Genomic DNA, 23528 nt, shown 5'->3' with positions numbered 1-23528 from the left:
CTTGTCTTGTTTAGAGGCTGATCCAAACCAGACAGTGATGGAGGTGCAGAGGACAGACTGGATGATGGCAGTGTAGAAGGTCTTCAGAAGCTCTCGCGGCAGGTTGAACTTCTTGAGCTGTCTCGGGAAGTACAGCCTCTGCTGGGCCTTCTTCCGGACAGAGTCTATGTGGCCGGTCCATTTCAGGTCCCGAGAGATTGTGGTTCCCAGGAACTTGAAGGTCTCTGTGGAGAGAATAGTATTACTGCGGATAGTGAGGGGTAAAAGTGGTGAAGGGTCTCGCCTGAAGTCCACTGTCATCTCCACGGTCTTGAGCGGGTTCAGCTCCAGGTGGTTTTGGCTGCACCAGTGGGCCAGCCGCTCCACCTCTTGTCTGTACGCAGTCTCATCACCGTCCTGGATCAGTCCGATGAGAGTGGTGTCGTCTGCATACTTCAGAAGCTTCACAGGAGAGTCACCTGAGGAGAAATCATTGGTGTAGAGAGAGAAGAGCAGTGGGGAGAGGACGCACCCCTGAGGGGCTCCAGTATTGGTGGTCCGGGTGTCAGATGTGATGCCCCCCAGCCTCACACGCTGTCTCCTGTTGGTCAGGAAGCTGGTGATCCACTGACAGGTGGAGGCAGGCACCGCAAGCTGGATGAGCTTCTGTTGGAGGATGTCAGGAGCGATGGTGTTGAACGCCGAGCTGAAGTCCACGAACAGGATCCTGGCGTACGTTCCTGGGGTGTCCAGGTGGTGCAGGATGTAGTGCAGTCCCATGTTGACCGCATCATCCACTGACCTGTTTGCACGGTAGGCAAACTGGAGGGGGTCAAGCAGGGGGCCCGTGACATCCTTCAGGTGGTTCAGCACTAACCTCTCGAAAGATTTCATGACCACAGATGTCAGTGCGACAGGTCTGTAGTCATTCAAACCTGTGATGGCGGGCTTCTTGGCCACTGGAACGATGGTGGAGCTCTTGAAGCACGAGGGCACCTCACACAGCTCCAGAGAGCGGTTGAAGATCCGTGCAAAGGTGGGCGCCAGCTGCTCAGCGCAGACTTTCAAGCAGGAAGGTGACACGCCGTCTAGGCCCGGTGCCTTCCTGGTCTTTTGTCTCCGGAACATCTGGCGCACTTCCTCCTCGCGGATCTGGAGTGCGGGCGCGGCCTCTGCAAGAGAGAGAGTGGGTGACAACGATGATAGAGGTGTGGACAGAGTAGTTGTGGGGAGAGGTGAGTATGTAGATTGTGCTGCAGGAAGTCCCGTTGTGTGGGAGGACCGATCAAACCTGCAGTAGAACCTGTTTAGCTGGTTAGCAAGCCTTGGGCTCTCCACAGGACGGGGGGTTCGTTTCTTGTACCCCGTGATGCTCTGCAGACCTTTCCACACTGTTGAGGGATCAGGATTGGCAGAGAGGTGTCTCTTCAGGTTCTCCCCGTAACACCTCCTGGCTTTCCTGACCTCTCGATTCAGTGTGTTTCTGGTCTGCTTGAACAGGTTGCGGTCGCCGCTCCTGTAGGCCTCCTCCTTGACTTTGCGCAGCCTCCTGAGGTTCGGTGTAAACCAAGGTTTGTTGTTGTTGTACGTGCAGAAGGTCTTAGTCTGCACACACAGATCCTCACAAAAACTGATGTATGATGTGACAGTGTCAGTGAGTTCATGCAAGTCTGAAGTTGCAGCCTCGAAAACTCCCCAATCGGTGCAGTCAAAGCAGGCTTGGAGGTCCTGCCTTGACTCCACTGTCCACTTCCTCACGGTCCTCACCACAGGCTTAGAAGTTTTTTGTTTCTGCCTGTAGGCCGGGATCAGATGAACTAGACAGTGGTCCGAGAGTCCTAAAGCTGCATGAGCGGCAGAGTGGTATGCATCCTTAATCACGGTGTAGCAGTGGTCCAGAGTCTGTGCCCCTCTGGTGGGACACGTTACGTGCTGTCTGTATATGTGTGCGAGGTTCGCCCTGTTAAGATCACCCAGAACAATGATTAGTGAATTTGGTAGAAGTTTCTCCATGTCTGTTACCTGGTCAGCCAGCATCTGCGTGGCTTCACTCGCACGTGCGTGTGGTGGAATGTAAACAGCCGCCATGACGATTGAGGAGAACTCCCGTGGTGAATAGAACGGCCGGCAGTTTATGAAAAGTGTTTCTAGGAGAGGGCTGCAAAACTCTTTCAACACCGTGACATCAGTACACCAACGTTCATTAATGTAGAAACAAAGACCACCTCCCTTCGATTTTCCGGAGAGCTCCGCGCTGCGATCTGCACGAGTTAGCCTATACCCCGCTAGCTCCACGGCGTGGTGGGGGGTTCGTTCGCTGAGCCACGTTTCCACAAAGCACAGCGCGGCGGATCTGCTTAAGTCCGTGTTCCTTGAAGTGAGGAGCAGCAGTTCGTCCATCTTGTTCGCCAGGGAGCGGACATTCGCCAGATGAATTGACGGTAGAGCAGAACGGAACCCTCTCTGCCTCAGCCTTACGAGTGCTCCGGCTCGTTTTCCGCGCCGCCGTCGCCGCGCTAGCTTGTATAGCACCGCCGCTCCGGCTAGAATCTCCGACAAACAGTCTGAATCGGAGAGAACAGGAGAGAAAATACCAGAAGAAGACTGTCCGATGTTTAACAGTGCTTCTCTGGTAAAAGTGATCCGGGATGGACAGCAGAGGACACAGAAAACACACAAAATAAGACAAAGAAACAGAGAGCGACTCACCGTGGCTGCCATCCGCGGCGCCATCATATGACGCCCCAAACATGCTCAATGATGTCTGGTGACTGAGCTGGCCAGTCCTGGAACACCTTGATCTTATTCGCCTTGAGGAACTTTGATATAGAGATGGTTGTATGAGAGGGAGCACTATCCTGCTGCAAAATATTACCTCTTATAGGAGGTAGCTAATACTTCATAATATTTTAGGGTATTGATATTGCCTTCCACCTTGCAAATGTTTCGCACACCCACATACTGAATGTAACCTCAGACAATGATCTTTCCACCACCAAATTTGGCTCTTTTCTGGGTGAATCATGGATCCTTACGGGCTCCAGTAGGTCTCCTGCAGTATTTGCAGCAGCTGTGGTGCAATTCAACTGAAGGTTCATCTGAGAAATTCACCTTCTGCAACTTTTCCAGCATCCATCCGTTTAGCAGGCTGTGGGCCTTGGCAAATGCCACATTTTTCTAACTGCCTTTTGTTTAGTGTTGGCTTTTGGGCACTGATTTGACCATGGAGGCCATTTCAAGATAGAATCCTACAAAATTGTTCTAGTTGACACAGGGACTTGCGGTGATCAGGCCTGGTGGAGCTCCGCTTTAGTGGAAAAGGGGCTGGCATTGGATTTTCGAAGCAACCATTCCTCCCGAGCAACTGTCTTGCGGGATCTGCCAGACGTGGGGTTGTCAAAAACATCTCCAGTCTCTTCAAATCTTTCTTTACTTCTTTGTACTTGACGCTGTGACACATTAATGGTGCCTGCCACCTCTGCAGTGGATCTGGTCTTCAACCCCTTAATAACCAAGGCTTTGGTTGCAGGTTGAATCTTGGGCATGTTGTTCGAGGTCAATTGCAGTTCAAGTGAAGATCAGGGGTGTTGGGTTCCTTTTGTACACACCCACCCCTGCGAGCATTTTGACGTTATATATGTGAGTTTTTTCGACGTCTACGGGATAGACGTCTATACGTGAAAGTATTTTAGACGTCTACCGGATAGACGTCTATTAGACATTTATTAGACGTCTAGATTTGAAAGATTTTTAGACATTTATTGCGTAGACGTTCGAATGATGGCTAATAGCTATTAGCGTGATTAGCGCTAATCGCTCTAATAGCTTGTGATCATTTGAACATCTAGACGTCTATTCAACATTGAGGTTCTCTTCAATTCATTTAACCTGTGATCCTTACCTTTGTGTAGTTCCAGGATGTTGTGAAAATGCATTTGATTAGTGATAGTCCAGGGTGTGAAAATTTACATCGTTTTTTTTTTAATATAAAAATAGGTTTCAATAACAGTCATACTTATGTTAGCTGCAGATATAAATACACCTTTTGTTGTTAAAATTAACCAAAACGATAATTGAACCTGAATAAAAACATTTTTTCAAACATTATCCAACCATCACAAATATAAATGCGCAATGTTTTTAAATCATGTTTAAAAATGTAAAAATATACATACAATATTAAAAAATGAGGGCTATTTTAATAGAACAAAACTACTAAGTTACAATATAAATATATACATATTTTATGTAGGACATATCAAATAAATAAAACAACCAGCTCGGCAAAACACAAGGGGAAACAATATAAACATCACTCTCTTGTGGGGTTTTGATAGCCCCCTTTACTACTCAGCGCTGGAGCCTGTTTTAATTTTAAAGCCATTGCGGTCCTTGTTTCATCATCCGTGGCCTCTGTGCGTGTCGCCAACAGCTTCTACAAAGATGAACTCGATGGATATCAGGCACCACCCATTGTAGACCTTTGAATTACCGTGATTTGCCATGCATAATGCGCAAAATTTAACTAATTTATTGTCCTAAAATCTGGGGTGCGCATTATGCATGGGTACAACAATTTTTGAAGAAAATCTCCCTCGAAATAAAACTTGAAATCACCTTTCTTCTTGTTTGTCAATCGCGCATCGCATTCAGCCATCCTGCCCAACACACTTAGTCAGTAAAATTCATAATTGACGACACATCGTTTGATGCGATGGTGCAATCCTTGATGGTGTGTTATTGTCAAATATTGTTTGTTTTTTAATCTCCATCGCAGACCGGATATCATACGGAGGCCGCCATGACAGTATGCGCAGAACGGATGCGCAAGACACGTCAATCGCGCATCGCATTCAGCCATCCTGCCCAACACACTTAGTCAGTAAAATTCATAATTGACGACACATCGTTTGATGCGATGGTGCAATCCTTGATGGTGTGTTATTGTCAAATATTGTTTGTTTTTTAATCTTCATCGCAGACCGGATATCATACGGAGGCCGCCATGACAGTATGCGCAGAACGGATGCGCAAGACACGTCAGCTATATAAAGAGCGAGAGTTCAGTTCTCTACCTATTAGTTTCAATTCACAGTTTAATTAGCAGTTTCAATCAGCAAATAACAAAATGCGTATTACAGGTAATATTATTTTTCACAACACTTTGCCTTGTTCCTTTCTTCTCTGCTGTTCACTTCAAACACGCTCCATACGAACACAATGCTCTCGTATCAGACGCTTGCTCGATCACCTGCTCGTTTGCTGTCACAATGTACCCTACACAAATCCGAAACATTTCTTCGCTATCGAGTTTGCTAGCGCATGCGCAGTGATACTGACCGGCAGAATAACATCCGGTTGTTCCCAAAGATGATCTTTTTTCTGAAATAATTTTACGTTTTCGGAAAGTATGTCAAAATTTGGGTGCGTATTATACATGGGTACAGGCTTTTTTCCAGCATCGACATGCCATTTTTAGGGTGCGCATTATGCATGGGGGCGTATTATACATGGGAAATTACGGTACTCTGTAAAAGAAAAATGAATATGGAAAAAAGAACTACCTTTAAAATAGTTTTTCCTTGATGTATGTCATGTCAGTCACACATTTCGAACATAAAGCAATCGCACAGAAACGAGCAGACAAGTTTTTTTATTTACCAGCGCTATCAGAGCAGTCTTGTTGTGCGCCCTCTTTGCACGAGTTTCACCACCACGCATATTGTCATTTGTGTAAAATCTACAACAGAAAACAAATGTCAACATTGCGAGCAGCCACCACATCGTAAGCCTTCATGTCTTTTCTAATTTACAGTACAGATGTCAAACTAATCATACCTGTCCATGGTCTTGGAAACATGCAGGTCTTCAAATCAGCCCCTCCCAACACAACACTGCTTTGCAATCTATATACAAGGCATTATGAACAGTGTCTCAGAAGAGTAAAATTGAGAGTAGACGAAATTAAATTGAGGACTTTATTTCTTGTAAATCAAGCAAAAAAATAACTGAAAAGTCATACTGTTTATCTATTTCCTTGAACATCATGGCAAAGTCTCCAGATCAATCATGGGCAACCGTCCACTCTCCACATCACATTATGAATGAGAGTTGAGGCTCCTCAGCCCATGGATTGCCAGAAGGGCTCCATGATGACCTTCAGAACCTCTGAGAATAAAGAGAAATAGAAATAAAATACTCACTTAAATTACTGCAGCTAAATAACTAATGCCTACAAAAATAACCTCTTACTTTTCCCTGTCATGGGTGTTTCATACTCACTTCCTAGGTGTTGAAGAATAAAGCAAATGTTAGCTGCAAGTTTCAAATGAACCATTTTCCAATTATAAATTTTGCCCTGTTTGAAAAAAATGATGGCATTCTGTCTGTGCCTTTGAATGTGCTGCAATTTAATTTGGCTGTTCTACATATCCAAGAACATTATTTTAAAATAGTACTGTTTAGAAATAAAATTGCTTGCTCTACAAGTTGTTATCCAAATGATGAAAATGTACAGGGTAAACCTGGGTTGTATTTTGCACTTTGACATCCGCCCCGGTTTCCGGAGTGTGAAAGTCAAGGCAATGACATGTCATAAATGCAAGTTAAATACTGAAGATTGCAATTACAAAACGGATTCGGTTGAAGTTGGGAAATTGTGTAAAATGTAAATAATAACAAAATACAACGATTTGAAAATCCTAATCAACCCATACTCAATTGAATACACTACAAAGACAACATATTTAATATTCAAACTGATAAACTTAATTGTTTTTTGCCAAATAATAATTAACTTAGAATTTCATGGCTGCAACACGTCCAGTAGAAGTTGGGAAAGGTGGCAAAGAATACTGGGAAAGCTGAGAAAAGCTCATCAAACACCTATTTGGAACATCCCACATGTGATCAGGCTAATTGGGAACAGGTGGCTACCATAATTGGGTATAAAAGGAGCCTCCCTAAACATGTCATTCACAAGCAAGGATGGGGCGAGGTTCACCACTTTATCCACAACTGCGTGAGAAAATAGTTGACCAGTTTAAGAACAACATTTCTCAAAGCAAAACTGCAAGGAATTTAGGGATTTCAACATCTACGGTCCATAATATCATCAAAAGGTTCAGAGAATCTGGTGAAATCACTGCACGTAAGCGCCACGGCCGGAAACCAAGACTGAATGACCGTGACCTTCGATCCCTCAGACGGCACTGCCTTAAAAACCGAAATGCGTGTGTAAAGGATATCACCAAATGGGCTCAGGAAAACTTCAGAAAACCACTGTCAGTAAATACAGTTCGTCACTACATCAGTAAGTGCGGGTTAAAACTCTACCATGCAAAGCAAAAGCCGTTTATGAACAACATCCAGAAACGCCGCCAGGTTCTCTGGGCCCGAGCTCATGTAAAATGGACTGATGCACAATGGAAAAGTGTTTTGTGGTCTGATGAGTCCACTTTTCAAATTGTTTTTGGAAACACTGGACGTCGTGTCCTCCAGACCAAAGAGGAAGACTGTTATCAACGCAAAGTTCAAAAGCCAGCATCTGTGAGGGTATGGGGGTGCATTAGTTCCCATGGCATGGGTGACCTACATTTCTGCGAAGGCAACATAAATGCTGAAAAGTACATACAGATTTTGGAGCAACATATGCTGCCATCCAAGCGACATATTTTTCATGGACGCCGCTGCTTATTTCAGCAAGATAATGCCAAGCCACATTCTGCACGTGTTACAACAGCGTGGCTTCGAAGTAAAAGAGTCCAGGTTCTCCCCAGGCCCGCTTGCAGTCCAGACCTGTGTCCCGTTGAAAATGTGTGGCGCATTATGAAGCGTAAAATACGACAGGGAAGACCCCGGACTGTTGAACTGAAGCGGTTCATCAAGCAAGAATGGGAAAGAATTCCACATGAGAAGCTAAGAGAATTAGTCTCCTCTCTTCCAAAACGTTTATTGTTATTAAAAGTAAAGGTGATGTAACGAAGTGGTAAACATGCTCTTTCCCAACTTCTCTACTGCACGTGTTGCAGCCATGAAATTCTAAATTAATTATTATTTGAAAAATAAAATAAAGTTTATGAGTTTGAGCATTAAATATGTTGTCTTTTTAGTGTATTCAATTGAATATAGGTTGAAAAGGATTTTCAAATCACTGTATTTTGTTTTTATTTACATTTTACACAATTTCCCAACTTCAACCGAATCCGGTTTGTACAACATACGCTTTTTGCATATGTTCGACAGTAGCTAAGCATACATAAGTGTATTCATACCACCAATAACATGTCAATTTCCAAAGATAACACAAGACAGTTGTGATTACTTCTACATCAAGACTAAGTCAAGAATCAATCTGTACCTTGTAGAGTCCGGTCAGTTTTTAATATAGATGCTCCTCTTTTCTCCAGGCTTGGAGTCTGTGTTGTTAAAGGGGAAAAATAACATGTCTGATTTGACAATTTTCCTATTAACCGCTGTTAATCACATAACACAACACAATTTTAACTTTTGAAGTGATTTGCCTTAGAGTTCCAAGCCCTATTGAGTGTAAAACAATGTTATGTGCACATTTTAATGACATCAGAAGACAAAAATCTACCTTTCCACGTACCACTCCTTGAGCTAAATCTCGAGTCACAAATGGGTAAAAAGGGAAATTACATCTTTGCCATGCCAAATCTCAAATTTGTGATCTATACTTACTGTTTGATCTTGTTTTTGTTTTATAATAGCCACGGCGATTTTTGAAAGCCAGCTGCTGACATTTGCAAAAGCAATGCCATTATTAACATTAGTTTTGAATTCACATTTGAATTTGTCAAAAATAACATTTTCTTTTTAAATGTAGGCAACTCATACAGTTATAAACTTTCAAAAATATTTTATACACTTGAGATTTTATTTACTTAAGAAAACTATTACATACACATGACATGAAAAAAACTTTTTGGAATTTGTAGCAAATTCACTTTAGCTACCATTAACTTTTAGAACCCATTAATGTTTGTGTCAGAAGCTCTTCTCTTCCAAATTATTAAAACTAAAGCAACTAGGCGAAAGTACATGCCGAAACATGTCAGGTAAATAAAATAACCTAAATCATTTGTCTGTGATAAAAGAACCAGTCAACTAATCTATAAGTGAAGACAAAATGAACTTAGTACAACTGAAGGAACTAGTCACGTAGCGAAAACGTAGTACGAGCTAGCAGGCAAGCTACAACTTAAGTCCAAGCTTGAAAACGATTGATAATGGAATGGACAAACTTTGCAAGACAAAACAACAACTCTTACTGAAAAACCTCGAAGACTCACCTCATAGCAGCCTTCTTAGTGTTTTTTATTTTATTTTGTCTTTTAGATTAAGCAGCAGGCGTTGACTCGCCTCGAACTTCAAAGATGACTTTACTTGCTGTGCACGCTACTTCTTCTTGTTTTTTTTACGGTGGCGCACAATTTATGCCTCCTAGCGGAAATTTTTGAACAAAGCAACACAACATTCTACATTGTTCGTACAATTTACAGCTGGTTGGGAGTGGCTGATGGTGTCGGGGTGCACTTGGTTGTCTTGTGTGCCGACACCGTGAGTTTGATTCCCAGATGTGATGTGATGTGATGTGATGTGATGTGATGTGATGTGCGTGCGTGTGTGCGTGCGTGCGTGCGTGCGTGGCAAAAAAAATAAAAAATACAGCTGGTTTGATGTTCAATATTTCATATTTGATGGATTTAATTTTGGCATCTATATAAGGTCTATGGACTAACCTAATATAGACTTCTATATCAGGTTACAGAAATAACCACACTTCGTACGGATTATTGGTTGTTTAAAACAAAGCAATACAACTTCTGTACATTATTTATACAACTTATAGCTGGTTTAGGGTTTAATATTTCATATCTGATGGTGGGGACAAGCGGTATATGTTAGGGTGGTGCTCACTCTAACTTATTTTGCAAGAACCACACGGGAGACAAGTAAGTCCTTTTAGACACCTGCAGGTGGAGAGTCCATTCGTCGCTGTGCGTACAGCGATGATCGAATGAGGTCTGACTCAGGCCTCATGCAGGAGTATATTTATTGAGAGAAACAGAGTGGGGGTGAGAGTGGGGGTGAGAGTGGACAGGATGGGGTTGAAGCCCCTGGCCTGCTGATCAAAGCATAGCAGGGGGTCTTTTACAACGTGTAAACAAGGCAACTTTGATTGCTTCCTCTGCAGCTAGTCAATCAGTTCAAAAGATCTTAGCACTTTGTTCTACTACTTTTGTTAAGACAGGACAAGCTAGGTAAATTATTGCAGGTTACATTCCAACATAATCATACGATGAAGATAATCTGTAAACCCTAACATATCCCCCCTGTTTTATCATATGATTATGTCAATTCCGATCAATCAAACATAAGTAAGAAAATACAATGACAGCAATAATTTCCAGTGAAGATGAGGTTTTCCCTCAATACTCCAGTCCAAATTTTGTGTGAGTGAAAAACCTGCGGCTAGATATTTTGCAGGAAAAGTCTCACACGGTCCCTCTGCCTTAGGCGACCAGAATGTTATCAATAACAACAGTTCAAGATAAAAATTGCTCGTGATTGTTCAGCCGTTGGGGGCTTGGCACGCCCACTGGTGGAGGGTGAGCACAATTCTCACCCCCTTCGCAGCTCTGCTCCGTCCGGGGAGAACTTGGAAATATCTGCCGCGTGGTCGTTGTCTTCAGTGGCTCAGGGTGGACTACCCGGCCACCAAGGGGGAAGAGGATTATTCTGCCTCTGTTTGAACTGGGGACGCTGTCGATGGCGGATCTGGTTCCTTGCAGGAACCCTTCACTGGGGCGCACTGGGACAGATGATACCACGTATCTCCATCAATTCTGAGTCCTTACTTCACGTGCTCCTCTTTTTAATGTTTTGGTTGCCCTGGTTACAGAGGCGTTGCTACACTAAAGGGAGGGGAGATTGTGTCTGTAGCAACGCTGATTAGCTAAGGAATGTAGTGTGGTGTGAATTAGCACTTCATTGTCGGCCCGTGACCCCTGCAGAATTTGTCCTCTTTCCTCAACCAGCTGTCTTCCCCCATGGTTGGCTGACTCGTCCTCGAGTGTGATCAGATAACTTGAATTGCCGCTTTCCTGTGGAACAATGCAACTAAACCTTTGCTAACTTTATCTACTTGGTATATTAACACACAATAATAATGAGTAACTTGTCCTAAACACTGAAACAAACATTGAGTAAATATGGGATAACTTGTACGCAACTACTTCAAACTGTATATAACACTTAACAAAGAAAAACAGTTCTGACCAACAACAATCTATGAACCAAACCTACAGTTAACTAAAAGGAATGAAGTTTCTTTGAACCAAATAAGAACAATTCGCCTATGCAAATAAGCTCTGCTCATTGTTAGTGAAGGCCTCTTACAGGAACAAAAACACACAGACAACATAAGGACAGGAAGGATACATATGGCTGACAGGGATCAAAAGACATCCCTGTCACTAAAGAGGAAGAACCTAGATAAAAGGAAAGTCATAAACTCGTAAAGACAAGGCCTCCAGGTCTGGCAGGCCAAGGCTTCACTTAAATTATTCCAACATTTCCCTCCTGTTTATCAGATATTTGCTCAATTTTTACATTACAAAAAACAACCACTTCTCCCGATTTTCAGTTGTCGGATCACAAGTATGAGCACAAATATGTTTCCACCGAAAAGGATAAATGTTGCGACATCATCATTCGGAAACACACAGATCTGGGAAAACGTCTGTAAACTCAAGTGCAAAAATTGCATCATCATCATCGTTATCATCAACATGCTGGCGTTCAGACATTAGGCATACCCGGGCCATCTTGTCTTCCATGGGCGATATTGCTGTAGTGATGAGACGATTAAAAAGAGCACGGAGACATGGAATACAACAACATCCACACAAGGTGAGTATAGCAGTAATTGAGGACACAAGGGCTTTATACTTCCCAAAAGCAGTCATCCACTTGTAGTGCTCTTTCATCCTCGTGTTGAGGGATTGCAAGCTTGCAATCGCCTTCGTCAGGCTCCCATCAGGGGCGGTGTTGTTCTGGATGAAGGTGCAGCATTGTTCTCTGAACATTGCGCAGACCCTTCCTTTCTCAGACAACAACATAACAAGAGCATTGCGGTTCTGGATGGACATTAGGGAAGCCGTGGCTCGCTGTTCGTGCACTGCCTCAAGTCCCGCTTGTGTCCGTTTGCCCAATTTCTGCATGTTGCAATGGATGTAATTTATCCCATCAACATTCTTGTTCATCGTACACCAGCAGCAAATGGAGGACTCCCATCCCGCTTCAATTTGGTCAATTAATTCTTATTAATCAGGAACTCCTCTGGGGACTCTAATTGCATAAATTTCAGTCAGATCATCGGCGCCTCTCAAATTTAAAGACATTTTGGTTTTTTCCAGCTTTTTCCCAGATCTTGGCATGTCGATACATATACAATTTTGGTTGACTACATTCTCTAAAAGAAATGGTTTCTTTTCTTTCTTTTTTTCTCTCAACGGATATTACATAGAATACTCTGTCGCACCTTTCACAATCAGTAGACGTGACAGATTTCACACAATCTTTGGTCAATGGTAACGGTACAACATAAAGAATCGGTCGTAAACCCATACATATGACATTCATTATTCTTTCTGTCTTTGCAGTTTGTTTTACCATTAGCAATCAATTGTTTCGTTTACCAGTTACTCTTATAGTCACCTGAAACAAACTATCTACATTCATTTTAGAGATATTAATTCCATTCTTTAACATCTACAGCGGTTGTTGACAAAGTATTATTTCTTTACATAATGTTTTTGCCACTGTTAAGGCATTCAGTGTTTATTTTGAAGCCAATTCAATCCATTTTGAGAATTATTATTATATATACAGTATATATAATATATTATTATGACCAGGCATTATAACCCTGTGGATTGTGTTTAGCACATGGTAAACAAGCTCTACAAATTTTTTTTTATAAATGTTTTGAATATGAATCAAATTCATAAAGCTGACTGAACTGCCCTTTCATCCCCCCTGTTGAGCCATGTGTCAACACCATGTGACAACACCATGGCTCAATATCGCTGCCCATTTGTATCGGTTCATTTGTATCAACAAAATAACTGCTAGTAAATTAATATAATAGTTAATTGTTGTTGTTTCTTAACTTTAACCCAATCGCTCTCTTATTCTCAAATTTTAAATTTAGCTTTGAAATGTCGTTATTTCATAATTTTTCTTCATCCAATTCCAGAAAACAAGTTCTTTCCATCTCTCAAATTTTGTTTCATCAAGGCTAGGCATTAATGCAGTGTGGACCAGTTTCTGCCCATAAACAAATTGCTTGCTTTTTTTCACTTCCTATTTTTACAAAATCGTTTTTGTTTTGCGGTGCAAATCAGATAGACTACAGTCTAAGAAATTCTTTTGTGCACCTATATTAGCCAATTTCATCCTTTTAACACAACACTTACAGCACACAGACAACACAAAAACACCAGAGACACAGCTCACAAACAATACCAACAAAAAACGCTGCGCAAACGTCATCCTCTATTTTGACGTTTTGGTTATACTTTTTTTTCTCATCAGTGCCTTTTATCCTTCGTGCAACTATTGTCACATCTTCCTTAAGCATCACCCTGCTTCAAATATTCAAACATTCTCTGAGAAACTCGCACTTTCCCTGCTTCGCCCGCAGCCATAGCACCCCCCGTGCGAGGGGGGCGCAGCATCCATGTTGATTGGTCACAGGCTGGCCATTTCCTGCAACAATCATGATGCTGGCCCACCGCCCACACGAGCATAACACAGGCCCACGCACACAGCCTAGACCAGGGGTGGGCAAACTACGGCCCGCGGGCCACATCCGGCCCACGGGACCGTTTAATCCGGCCCGCCAACCCTGAACAAATTGTATTCTTAAAAATTTTTTGGGGTCATTTTGCCTGCAATGACTGCGTTTCCCCAGTAGATGGGGAACCGCTCGCCTGCACATTTACTACCGGAAGCCGTGTCAGAAAGCTCGGTGCACACTCACAAGTGCGTGTACGTACTCAGTAGTAACGGACATGGCGCACTCGCGCTCTATTTGTATGAGTCCCGAATTTAGAGCGTGGGCTGCATTCTTGTAATTCGCGCGCTGAGCTTTCAGATACAGTTTTACGCTAAAGCCACCCACAAACCTTCCCCTGGAATCCTTCTATTAAAATGAGTCGTCCAAGGAAAAGCAAGGTGGACACAGTGCCGAGTGTTTAAAAAAGAGTGGCCAATTTGGCTCGACGTACGCGACGTGACGTTCAGCCACATCAACATCAACCCGTCACAGATCGAGGTAAACGGACCAACACCTCGGATCTCTCCTAAGAATTGCCACAACAAATTTTACTCCAGACTATGACGCACTAGCAAAAAAGGGAGACCAACAACACTGTTCCCACTGAAAATGAAGGGGAGGCTCTCAAGTTTGTTGTAAAAAAATGCATTTTGAATATGATTTGTACACATAGCAGGGATTCAAACTAGCGACCATTCTCATTTTCAAACAATGCAGGATGCTCAAGGACATTGATGCACCACCTGTTTGTGACTAATCTTAACCTGTAAAGTTCTTAAGGCTTACTTTAAGGAAGTGTTTCCCGTTTCCTCACCTCTGTTACCAGGTGTTTGTGAGTTAAAACTCTGCTCTGATTTTCAGATACCCCTCACCGTGTTGCCGTTTTGATTACTTTATTTGGATGTATGCTTTCACCGATTCTTCAAGATGATATATTTGGTCAGAATGTTTGCCGTTTGATGTGATCTCATAAGATAAACATCTTTCATTAATCTGACCTGCAGGCACTGAAGTGATGGAGACTGTTATTCATAATAACAGTGGTTTTTTTTTAATGCTGTTAATAAATGCATTTGTTTTCAAAAAACCTGTTTGGAATATCCATGCTTTACTACCTACTAAAGGCCAAAATCTTTTATGCAATGACCTTTACAGGTCGCTTATATTATTTCACACAAACACTACGTCCATCTGCTCCTGGTTCGGCCCTCCGGTCCAAATTTAGAACCCAGTTCGGCCCGCGAGTCAAAAAGTTTGCCCACCCCTGGCCTAGACCCGCGACTACGCGCGAGCGCAGGCACGCTTATCAGTCTCACCCTCTCAAAGGGCAGGCCAACTTTGCTGTTGCCCCCTTCATCATGTTCACATTCGACATCTTTCACTGTCTTCTACACAACATTTGCTGTCTCTTATTCTTGTCCTATCAAGCCACCGTTCTAGTCACTTTCTGCCACACATGTCTTATTTTCTCTACTGCCACACACTGCTCATCTTAGTTTCTCCAACCAACTTAAACACACCATCATCCACTTCTCAATTTCCCTATTATTGCTCAACAGCCTCCTGAACATTCTTCATGACTGATTTCTTTCATAGAACACACATCTCACTCACTCATACACACACCCATTCATGAGGATCCTCTGCGCGCACACGCACACACACACCAGCACAAAAGGATGACGCACAACATATAAGAACACATAGAACGCACTAAGAACACCTTTTTGCTCGTCTTACTTGTCAGATTTATTCTCTATTTTACGTTTAGAAGCTATTTGTAATTCTTTTCCATTTATTTTGCAAATTTTAACTTTAGTGTGCACACAATTTGATCTCAGGTCATTTGTCATTGGGCATACAAACAGCATTGTCATACTTCTTGTATGGACAGGAGCTCTAATAATCCAAAAACATTTCTAATAATCCGACAATGACATGTTTTGCTGTCATAAGGGCATCTTATTCTTTCTTTCTCTGTATTAGCATGAGCGGTCAAAGGGGAGGAAGCTTGTCATGCTGAAAATTTGGCTTTTCCTCTGCCCCTTCCTCCGCCCTTTGATTGGTTTTGCTTTACACGACGACACACTCTTGCCAAGTGTTTCCTCACCCAGTTGCCTAAGTCGGGGGGGAAACCAGTGAGGAGCGCATTTTTAAGATGTTGCTGATAAGCCCTCTCAGCTGCATCATTGAATGGGATGCCACGATGCACACTGAATTCTTTTTCAAATCTTAAGCGAAAAATCATCAGTATCTTCCCCAGGCTTCTGTTTTATTCCTGCCAAATGACCATAATTCGCTCGTCTTTGAAATATAGTCCTCACTCTTTGCACAAGATCATTCCATTGTGCTGCATAGTCCCCTACCAATTGATTTCCCTCAACGGGATAGGGAAAAGGCCCTTGATAATTTCTACCTGTATAATGTCCTCTAACCTTTGCCCAGTCTTTTCCCAAAGAAGACATTGCAGCTTCTCCTGCCTCATGCCCATTCAGTCTATAGGAATGTATGATTCCAGCCATGTCTTCTGCCCATTTATCTGGGTCTTCAGCAACAGGGGTAACCCCTTCAACTGCTTTTCTTGCCTCTTCCAAAGTCCATGGCCGAAAAACATACGTATGTGGAGGTTGGCCTTCCCCTACAATAGGGTTTGGCACCTGTATCATTGGGCACACATCAACATTGTCCAGATTTTGGGAAAATCTAGCAGCAGTGGTCAAACCTCTTGTTTGTACAGGACTTCTAGTAATGTGACCCTGACTTTTTTTTCTGTTATATGGGGGAGGGCGCAGGTCTGTTAAGCTTGGATACAAGTTTTGCATACGAGCGGAAGGTCCCCCTTGGTCCTCTGCTTGAGCTGCAGCTGGAACCGTGGCCGGGACAGTGCGCCTGCGCACTGTGGCCTCATTGTCTTTCGGCCTGACAAACATAGTCGCAGCCTCATCACTTTTCAACTTTCTATCTTTTGTCTTTTGGATTTGTTCTCTTCTCTCTTGTGAAGCTTTCAACCACAGTCTAGCACAATTCAACTCTCTCTCTTTCCTTTTCTTTTTCAGTCCCTTTGTCGTCCTATCTACACTCTCCTCCAAAACATCAACCACTATCTTCCACACTTCAACTTTCAACTTTCCTTCTACTCCCTACTTTTTCTTCCACTTCGGCATGTATTGCATACAATTAAGAAATTTACTCGCCATGTACTTCTCATCTCCTTCAAGAGCTAGAGATTTACCGTTTTTATTTCCCATCTCAACTTGGTATTTTAGGTTTATACAATTTTTTTTTCTTTCTTTGAGGATCCTCAATGCAGGTTTAAATTGACCTTCCAACAAATTACTAGCCTGTGTTATTGCCGTGGATCAATGCTAGAACTGCTATCGAGTCAATTTATCCTACCAGTCACACAAACTCCAGCGCTTTATATTTTTATGCCTATCCAGGATGGGTGTAAAACCCTCCCAAACAGCTTGGAAAAACGGACAAAAAAAAAAGAATCTACGCCCTTCTTCAATTAGGAAAAAGAAACTCTGTCTTAGCCCGTTCCTTCCACTGGGACTAGAATCCCAGCTGTTTCATGGCTTGGAAAAACCAAAGCCGTATCTCATAGCCTGGACAAACCAAAGCCGTATCTCATAGCTCGGACAAACCAAAGCCGTATCTCATAGCTCGGACAAACCAAAGCCGTATCACATAGCTCGGACAAACCAAAGCCGTATCAGCGCTTCTTTCACACAACTTTAGGGCTTTAACTTACTTGTCCCCTGGTTCGTTGCACTGCCGGATCCCGTCAATCCACCTCTGTCAGACGAAGGCAGACCTAAGATGCTGGCCCAGCGAAGGAATTCTCTTCCCAGGACTTTCTTTTCCAGGTCCTCCTAAAGGACGCTGGCTTGTCGACAATGCAGCACGTTCTGCTCCGTCAGCCAGATGGCGGGTATGAGGAATCCGGGTCACGGCACCAAAATGTTAGGGTGGTGCTCACTCTAACTTATTTTCCAAGAACCACACGGGAGACAAGTAAGTCCTTTTAGACACCTGCAGGTGGAGAGTCCATTCGTCGCTGTGCGTGCAGCGATGATCGAATGAGGTCTGACTCAGGCCTCATGCAGGAGCATATTTATTGAGAGAAACCGAGTGGGGGTGAGAGTGGACAGGATGGGGTTGAAGCCCCTGGCCTGCTGATCAAAGCATAGCAGGGGGTCTTTTACAACGTGTAAACAAGGCAACTTTGATTGCTTCCTCTGCAGCTAGTCAATCAGTTCAAAAGATCTTAGCACTTTGTTCTACTACTTTTGTTAAGACAGGACAAGCTAGGTAAATTATTACAGGTTACATTCCAACATAATCATACGATGAAGATAATCTGTAAACCCTTTACAGTATAGAAAATGGATGGCTGGCTGGCTGGCTGGCTGGCTGGCTGGCTGGCTGGCTGGCTGGCTGGATGGATGGATGGATGGATTTAATATTGGCCTCAGGTTACAGAAATAACCACACTTCACACGGATCAACAGTTGTTCAAAACAAACCATCACAACGTCTGTACATTATGTATACAACTTACAGAATGGTTTTGGGTTTAATATTTCATATTTGATGGATTTAATTTTGTCGTCTATTTTAGGTCCATGAGTAGACCTAAAATAGTCGTCTATTTTAGGTTATTCTGTAGACCTAAAGTAGACGTCTAAATTAGGTCTATGTGTAGACCTAAAATAGACATCTGAGTTAGGTCTACACATAGACCTAATATAGACGTCAATCAGGTTACAGAAATAACCGCACTTAACCCGGATCAATGGTCGTTTAAAACAAAGCAATGCAACCTCTGTTCATTAGTTATATAACCTACAGCTGGTTTATGGTTTAATATTTCATATTTATTGGATTTAAATTTGTCGTCTATTTTGGGTCTATATATAGACCTAATTTAGACGTCTTTTAGGTCTACACATAGACCTAATTTAGACGTCTATTTTAGGTCTATAGAATAACCTAAAATAGACGTCTATATCAGGTTACAGAAATAACCACTTCACATGGATTGGATCTATACGGATCAATATGGTTGTTAAAAACAAAGCCAAACAACTTCTGTACATTATTTATTAGGGGTGTAAATCGCGGGTTTTGTCACGATACGATATCATATCGATACAAAGGCACACGATACGATATTTGCCGATATCTTAAAGCCTTCTGTGATTCCTTCACGATACATCACGATATAGTGCTCTATGATCGATATATTTTTTTTTTTAAATGAAAAATATGAAAATGGCGGCTCGGTGGCGCACTGGGTAGCACGTCCGCCTCACAGTTAGGAGGGTGCGGGTTCGATTCCACCTCCGGCCCTCCCTGTGTGGAGTTTGCATGTTCTCCCCGGGCCCACGTGGGTTTTCTCCGGGCACTCCGGTTTCCTCCCACATCCCAAAAACATGCTTGGTAGGCCGATTGAAGACTCCAAATTGTCCCTAGGATTGAGTGCGAGTGCAAATGGTTGTTTGTCTCTGTGTGCCCTGCGATTGGCTGGCAACCGGTTCAGGGTGTCCCCCGCCTACTGCCCGATGACGGCTGGGATAGGCTCCAGCACTCCCGCGACCCCCGTGGGGACTAAGCGGTTCAGAAAATGGATGGATGGATGGATGAAAAATATAGAACAATATCCTGATTTATAACAATTCATACGCAAAATCAACAAGGTACTGCAAACTCTTTATTTAGGAAATTACAAGAGTATTGTAGTAGGGGTGTAAATCGCGGGTTTTGTCACGATACGATATCATATCGATACAAAGAACCACGATACGATATTTGCCGATATCTTAAAGCCTGCTGTGATTCATTCACGATACATCACGATATAGTGCTCCACGATCGATATTTTTATTTTTTAAATAAAAAATATAGAACAATATCCTGATTTATAACAATTCATACGCAAAATCAACAAAGTACTGCAAACTCTTTATTTAGGAAATTACAAGAGTATTGTAGTATACAAAGTAGGGGTGTAAATCGCGGGTTTTGTCACGATACGATATCATATCGATACAAAGGACTACGATACGATTATTGCCGATATCTTAAAGCCTGCTGTGATTCATTCACGATACATCACGATATAGTGCTCCACGATCGATATTTTTATTTTTTAAATAAAAAATATAGAACAATATCCTGATTTATAACAATTCATACGCAAAATCAACAAGGTACTGCAAACTCTTTATTTAGGAAATTACAAGAGTATTGTAGTATACAAAGTAGGGGTGTAAATCGCGGGTTTTGTCACGATACGATATCATATCGATACAAAGGACTACGATACGATTATTGCCGATATCTTAAAGCCTGCTGTGATTCATTCACGATACATCACGATATAGTGCTCCACGATCGATATTTTTATTTTTTAAGTAAAAAATATAGAACAATATCCTGATTTATAACAATTCATACGCAAAATCAACAAGGTACTGCAAACTCTTTATTTAGGAAATTACAAGAGTATTGTAGTATACAAAGTGCTTATTTTAACACTGAACTTGATCAAATTCCCATATTTTTTCTCATATAAGTAAAGAAAAATGAATATTCTTTCTTTTTTTGTAATACCATTAACTTTAAAGTGCATTACTGAACTATTTATTTACAATAATTTTAATTGTCCGTTGAGCCATCTTTTCTTTGGAATCCAAAGTGCTTCCAAACGAATGACTTGAAGCCCAAAGGGGAGCGAATTTCCTCGTCTTCTTGGACACTAGCCATAGCACCAGCCCAGGAGCCGCGTAGTTGTCAGCTCCCCTTTCACGTGCCTGCTCTGCTCACAACACAACACGCCGCGTACTGCTCCCGGAAAGAGGAAGCAAGCAACAATGAACTGGATTTCAAAATAAAGTCGCGTCTAATGTCCGAGGTCAAACACGGCGATATAAATCGATGTTTACGTTTAGCATCAATGCCAATAAATCGTAGAGCATTATATCGATTAATCGATGTGTATCGATGAATCGTTACACCCCTATATTGTAGTATACAAAGTGCTTATTTTAACACTGAACTTTGATGTCGTGTTTTTTCTTTAAATGTGCGGCGAGATTTGTGGTCCCTGAATATTTGATCACCGCATGGCAGGATTTACAAACTGCACGTGTCTTGTCCGTTGAGCCATCTTTTCTTAGGAATCCAAAGTGCTTCCAAACGAATGACTTGAAGCCTAAAGGGGAGCAAATGTCCTCGTCTTTTTGGACACTAGCCATAGCACCAGCCCAGGAGCCGCGTACTAGTTGTCGACTCCTCTTTCACGTGCCTGCTCTGCTCACAACACGCCGCGCACTGCTCCCGGAAAGAGGAAGCAAGCAACAATGAACTGGATTTCAAAATAAAGTCGCGTCTAATGTCCGAGGTCAAACACGGCGATATAAATCGATGTTTACGTTTAGCATCGATGCCAATAAATCGTAGAGCATTATATCGATTAATCGATGTGTATCGATGAATCGTTACACCCCTATTATTTATACGACTCACAGCTGGTTGAGACTTTAAAATTTTGAAATATGATCATATTTGATGTTTTTAATTTAGACTATTTTAGGTCTATACATAGACCAATTTTAGACATCTAAATTAGGTCTATACATAGACCAGACGTCTAATAGACGTCTATGGCTGACGGACTAATTAACCGATCAATTAGTGATCTTAGGTGAGGCTGTAAACTAGGATTGGGTGGATTGTATGACAAGGCGACAAAACGTTTGTTTTGCCAAGATCTGACCTGTGTTCATTAAATAGTCAGTTTTATTTCTGCTGTGAAGCAAATTTATTTTCATACATCACACCTCATTCGGGAGAGTTTTACCTTTCATATGGCTACTCAGGTTATAAGCTTTTGTTTCTACAACATGGATAAGTGACAACTTCTGTCAGGGACTGTATACTTACTACTGGTCCGCCTGCTGATTGTCATTCCCACATTGCACCTCGTTGCTGTTTTTGGGTTTGTGATGATCTGAACTTTTTGTAGTGACAAAGAGATGACAACAGTTGTAAATGCCTACAGTGGTAAAGAATTTTTTTTTCTTGGTTTGAGTGGTCATCCTTGGAAAGGGACAGAGAGCACACCCTCTCTTCATATATATATATATATATATATATATATATATATATATATATATATATAAACTTTATTCTGTAACTCTCGTTATTCTCTAACTCTTTTCTAATCCCATCTAACTGCAGCCTATGTTTTTAGTTTTAGTTTTTGGAGACAATTTTTAACTTTTACCAGCAGAAAAGCTGCGATTTTTACCATCTTGGGCCACACCACTGCTTGGATATTGCCTGATATTGCTCAACTTATCAACTATCTTCGCTCTCAAAATCTCCGGCTGATTAAACTAAAGGTATGGCTTCGTGCACCACTTTCACCCTTCTTATACCCTTGCTTTCCCCATTAGAGGGACCTGTAGGTCAGCTAGAACAGAATAGTTTAACTGTAAACGGGCTGGATACAACAGTAGCCAACCTAATTGTCAGCATTAGCTCTAAGCAGCTTGCTAATCATGACGAGCCTGCTCAGACACTCAAAATATTCAACCCCTTATAGCTAGTCCCATTCCACCTCGATCTAATGGCTCCCTCACTTTAGTTATGGTTTTCTTCATCACTCACAACATTAATCTTAAAAACCGAGCCACAGTCAGAAGCCAGAGCACTTGACATCTACATAGCATTTAGGTTTCTGCCATAACGTTTCACAAATAGCGAGTCTTATCCAGTGTTTTTGCCTTGCTAGTCATAAATATTTAAATTGCCATTTTGCATGATGTGACAATGTTGCAAACTACAGCCCATCAAATGCACAGAAGCAGTCACATATAGACAAATACCGTAATTTTCGGACTAAAAGTCGCTCCGGAATATAGGTCGCATTAGCCATAAAATGCACAATAACGTGGAAAAAAACATATATGTCGCTCAGGAGTATAAGTCGCATTTTGGGGGGAAATTTATTCGACAAAATCCAACACCAAGAACAGATATGAACGAGCAACAACAGGCTAAACGATAGGTATGCTAATGTGACATAAACACAAACGAAGAGCTGAGAACGGGCCTGACGTAACATTCAGAGTTATTAAAAAAACTATTACATAAATAACACGTTTATAAAACCATCTGTGTCACTCCAATTCATTAAATCCATCGATCGTCCTTTGTCAACAATGGGTGCGCGCCGCTGACGGCGCTTGCACTTCAAAATATTCCAAAGGCCCATATAACGATATATAAATTATATATCATATTTATATAAGCAATAATATTATCAAACCATCTGTGCACTCTAAATCATTAAATCCATCGATCAAATTCCTCGTCCTTTGTCAACACTTTGTCAACAACGCCGCGCGTGCGCCCTGACGTCAGCCTCATCGTTATTCCACAGATCTAGTATATACGTAACTATATTGTAGCGTTAACAAAGTACAAGGAAAGACGTGGGTTTGGTAAACGACTCTTTATTTAACAAAACAAACTTCCAGGCGTGTGGCGGCGTGGACTTCCAGCCACGGAGGTGGAAGAGAGATCCATAGAATAGGACCGGGCGTGCGTAAAAGCCATGACCGAGCCCCGGACAGCCACCCGGCCGAGCGCCGGCCCCCGACTTCTATCC

General features: G+C 42.2%; 1 protein-coding gene and 1 long non-coding RNA gene across 4 annotated transcripts in view; one reads left to right on the top strand and one right to left on the bottom strand.

The window, feature by feature from the left end:
- The window catches only part of ube2l3b (ubiquitin-conjugating enzyme E2L 3b), a 97570-nt gene that overhangs the window by 47311 nt on the left and 26731 nt on the right, over window positions 1-23528 (top strand). The window lies entirely within an intron of this gene.
- On the bottom strand, window positions 3668-5925 carry LOC119127583. Its single transcript, XR_005098868.1, has 3 exons — window positions 5818-5925; window positions 5641-5719; window positions 3668-4427 (listed from the first exon to the last, which is right to left on the bottom strand). It is a non-coding gene; the product is annotated as an uncharacterized LOC119127583 (long non-coding RNA).

Source organism: Syngnathus acus, chromosome 9 (genome assembly GCF_901709675.1).
Source record: "Syngnathus acus chromosome 9, fSynAcu1.2, whole genome shotgun sequence".
Lineage (NCBI taxonomy): Eukaryota > Metazoa > Chordata > Actinopteri > Syngnathiformes > Syngnathidae > Syngnathus > Syngnathus acus.
Note: the sequence above shows the minus strand (reverse complement) of the source record. Positions and strands in the feature narration are given on the sequence as shown.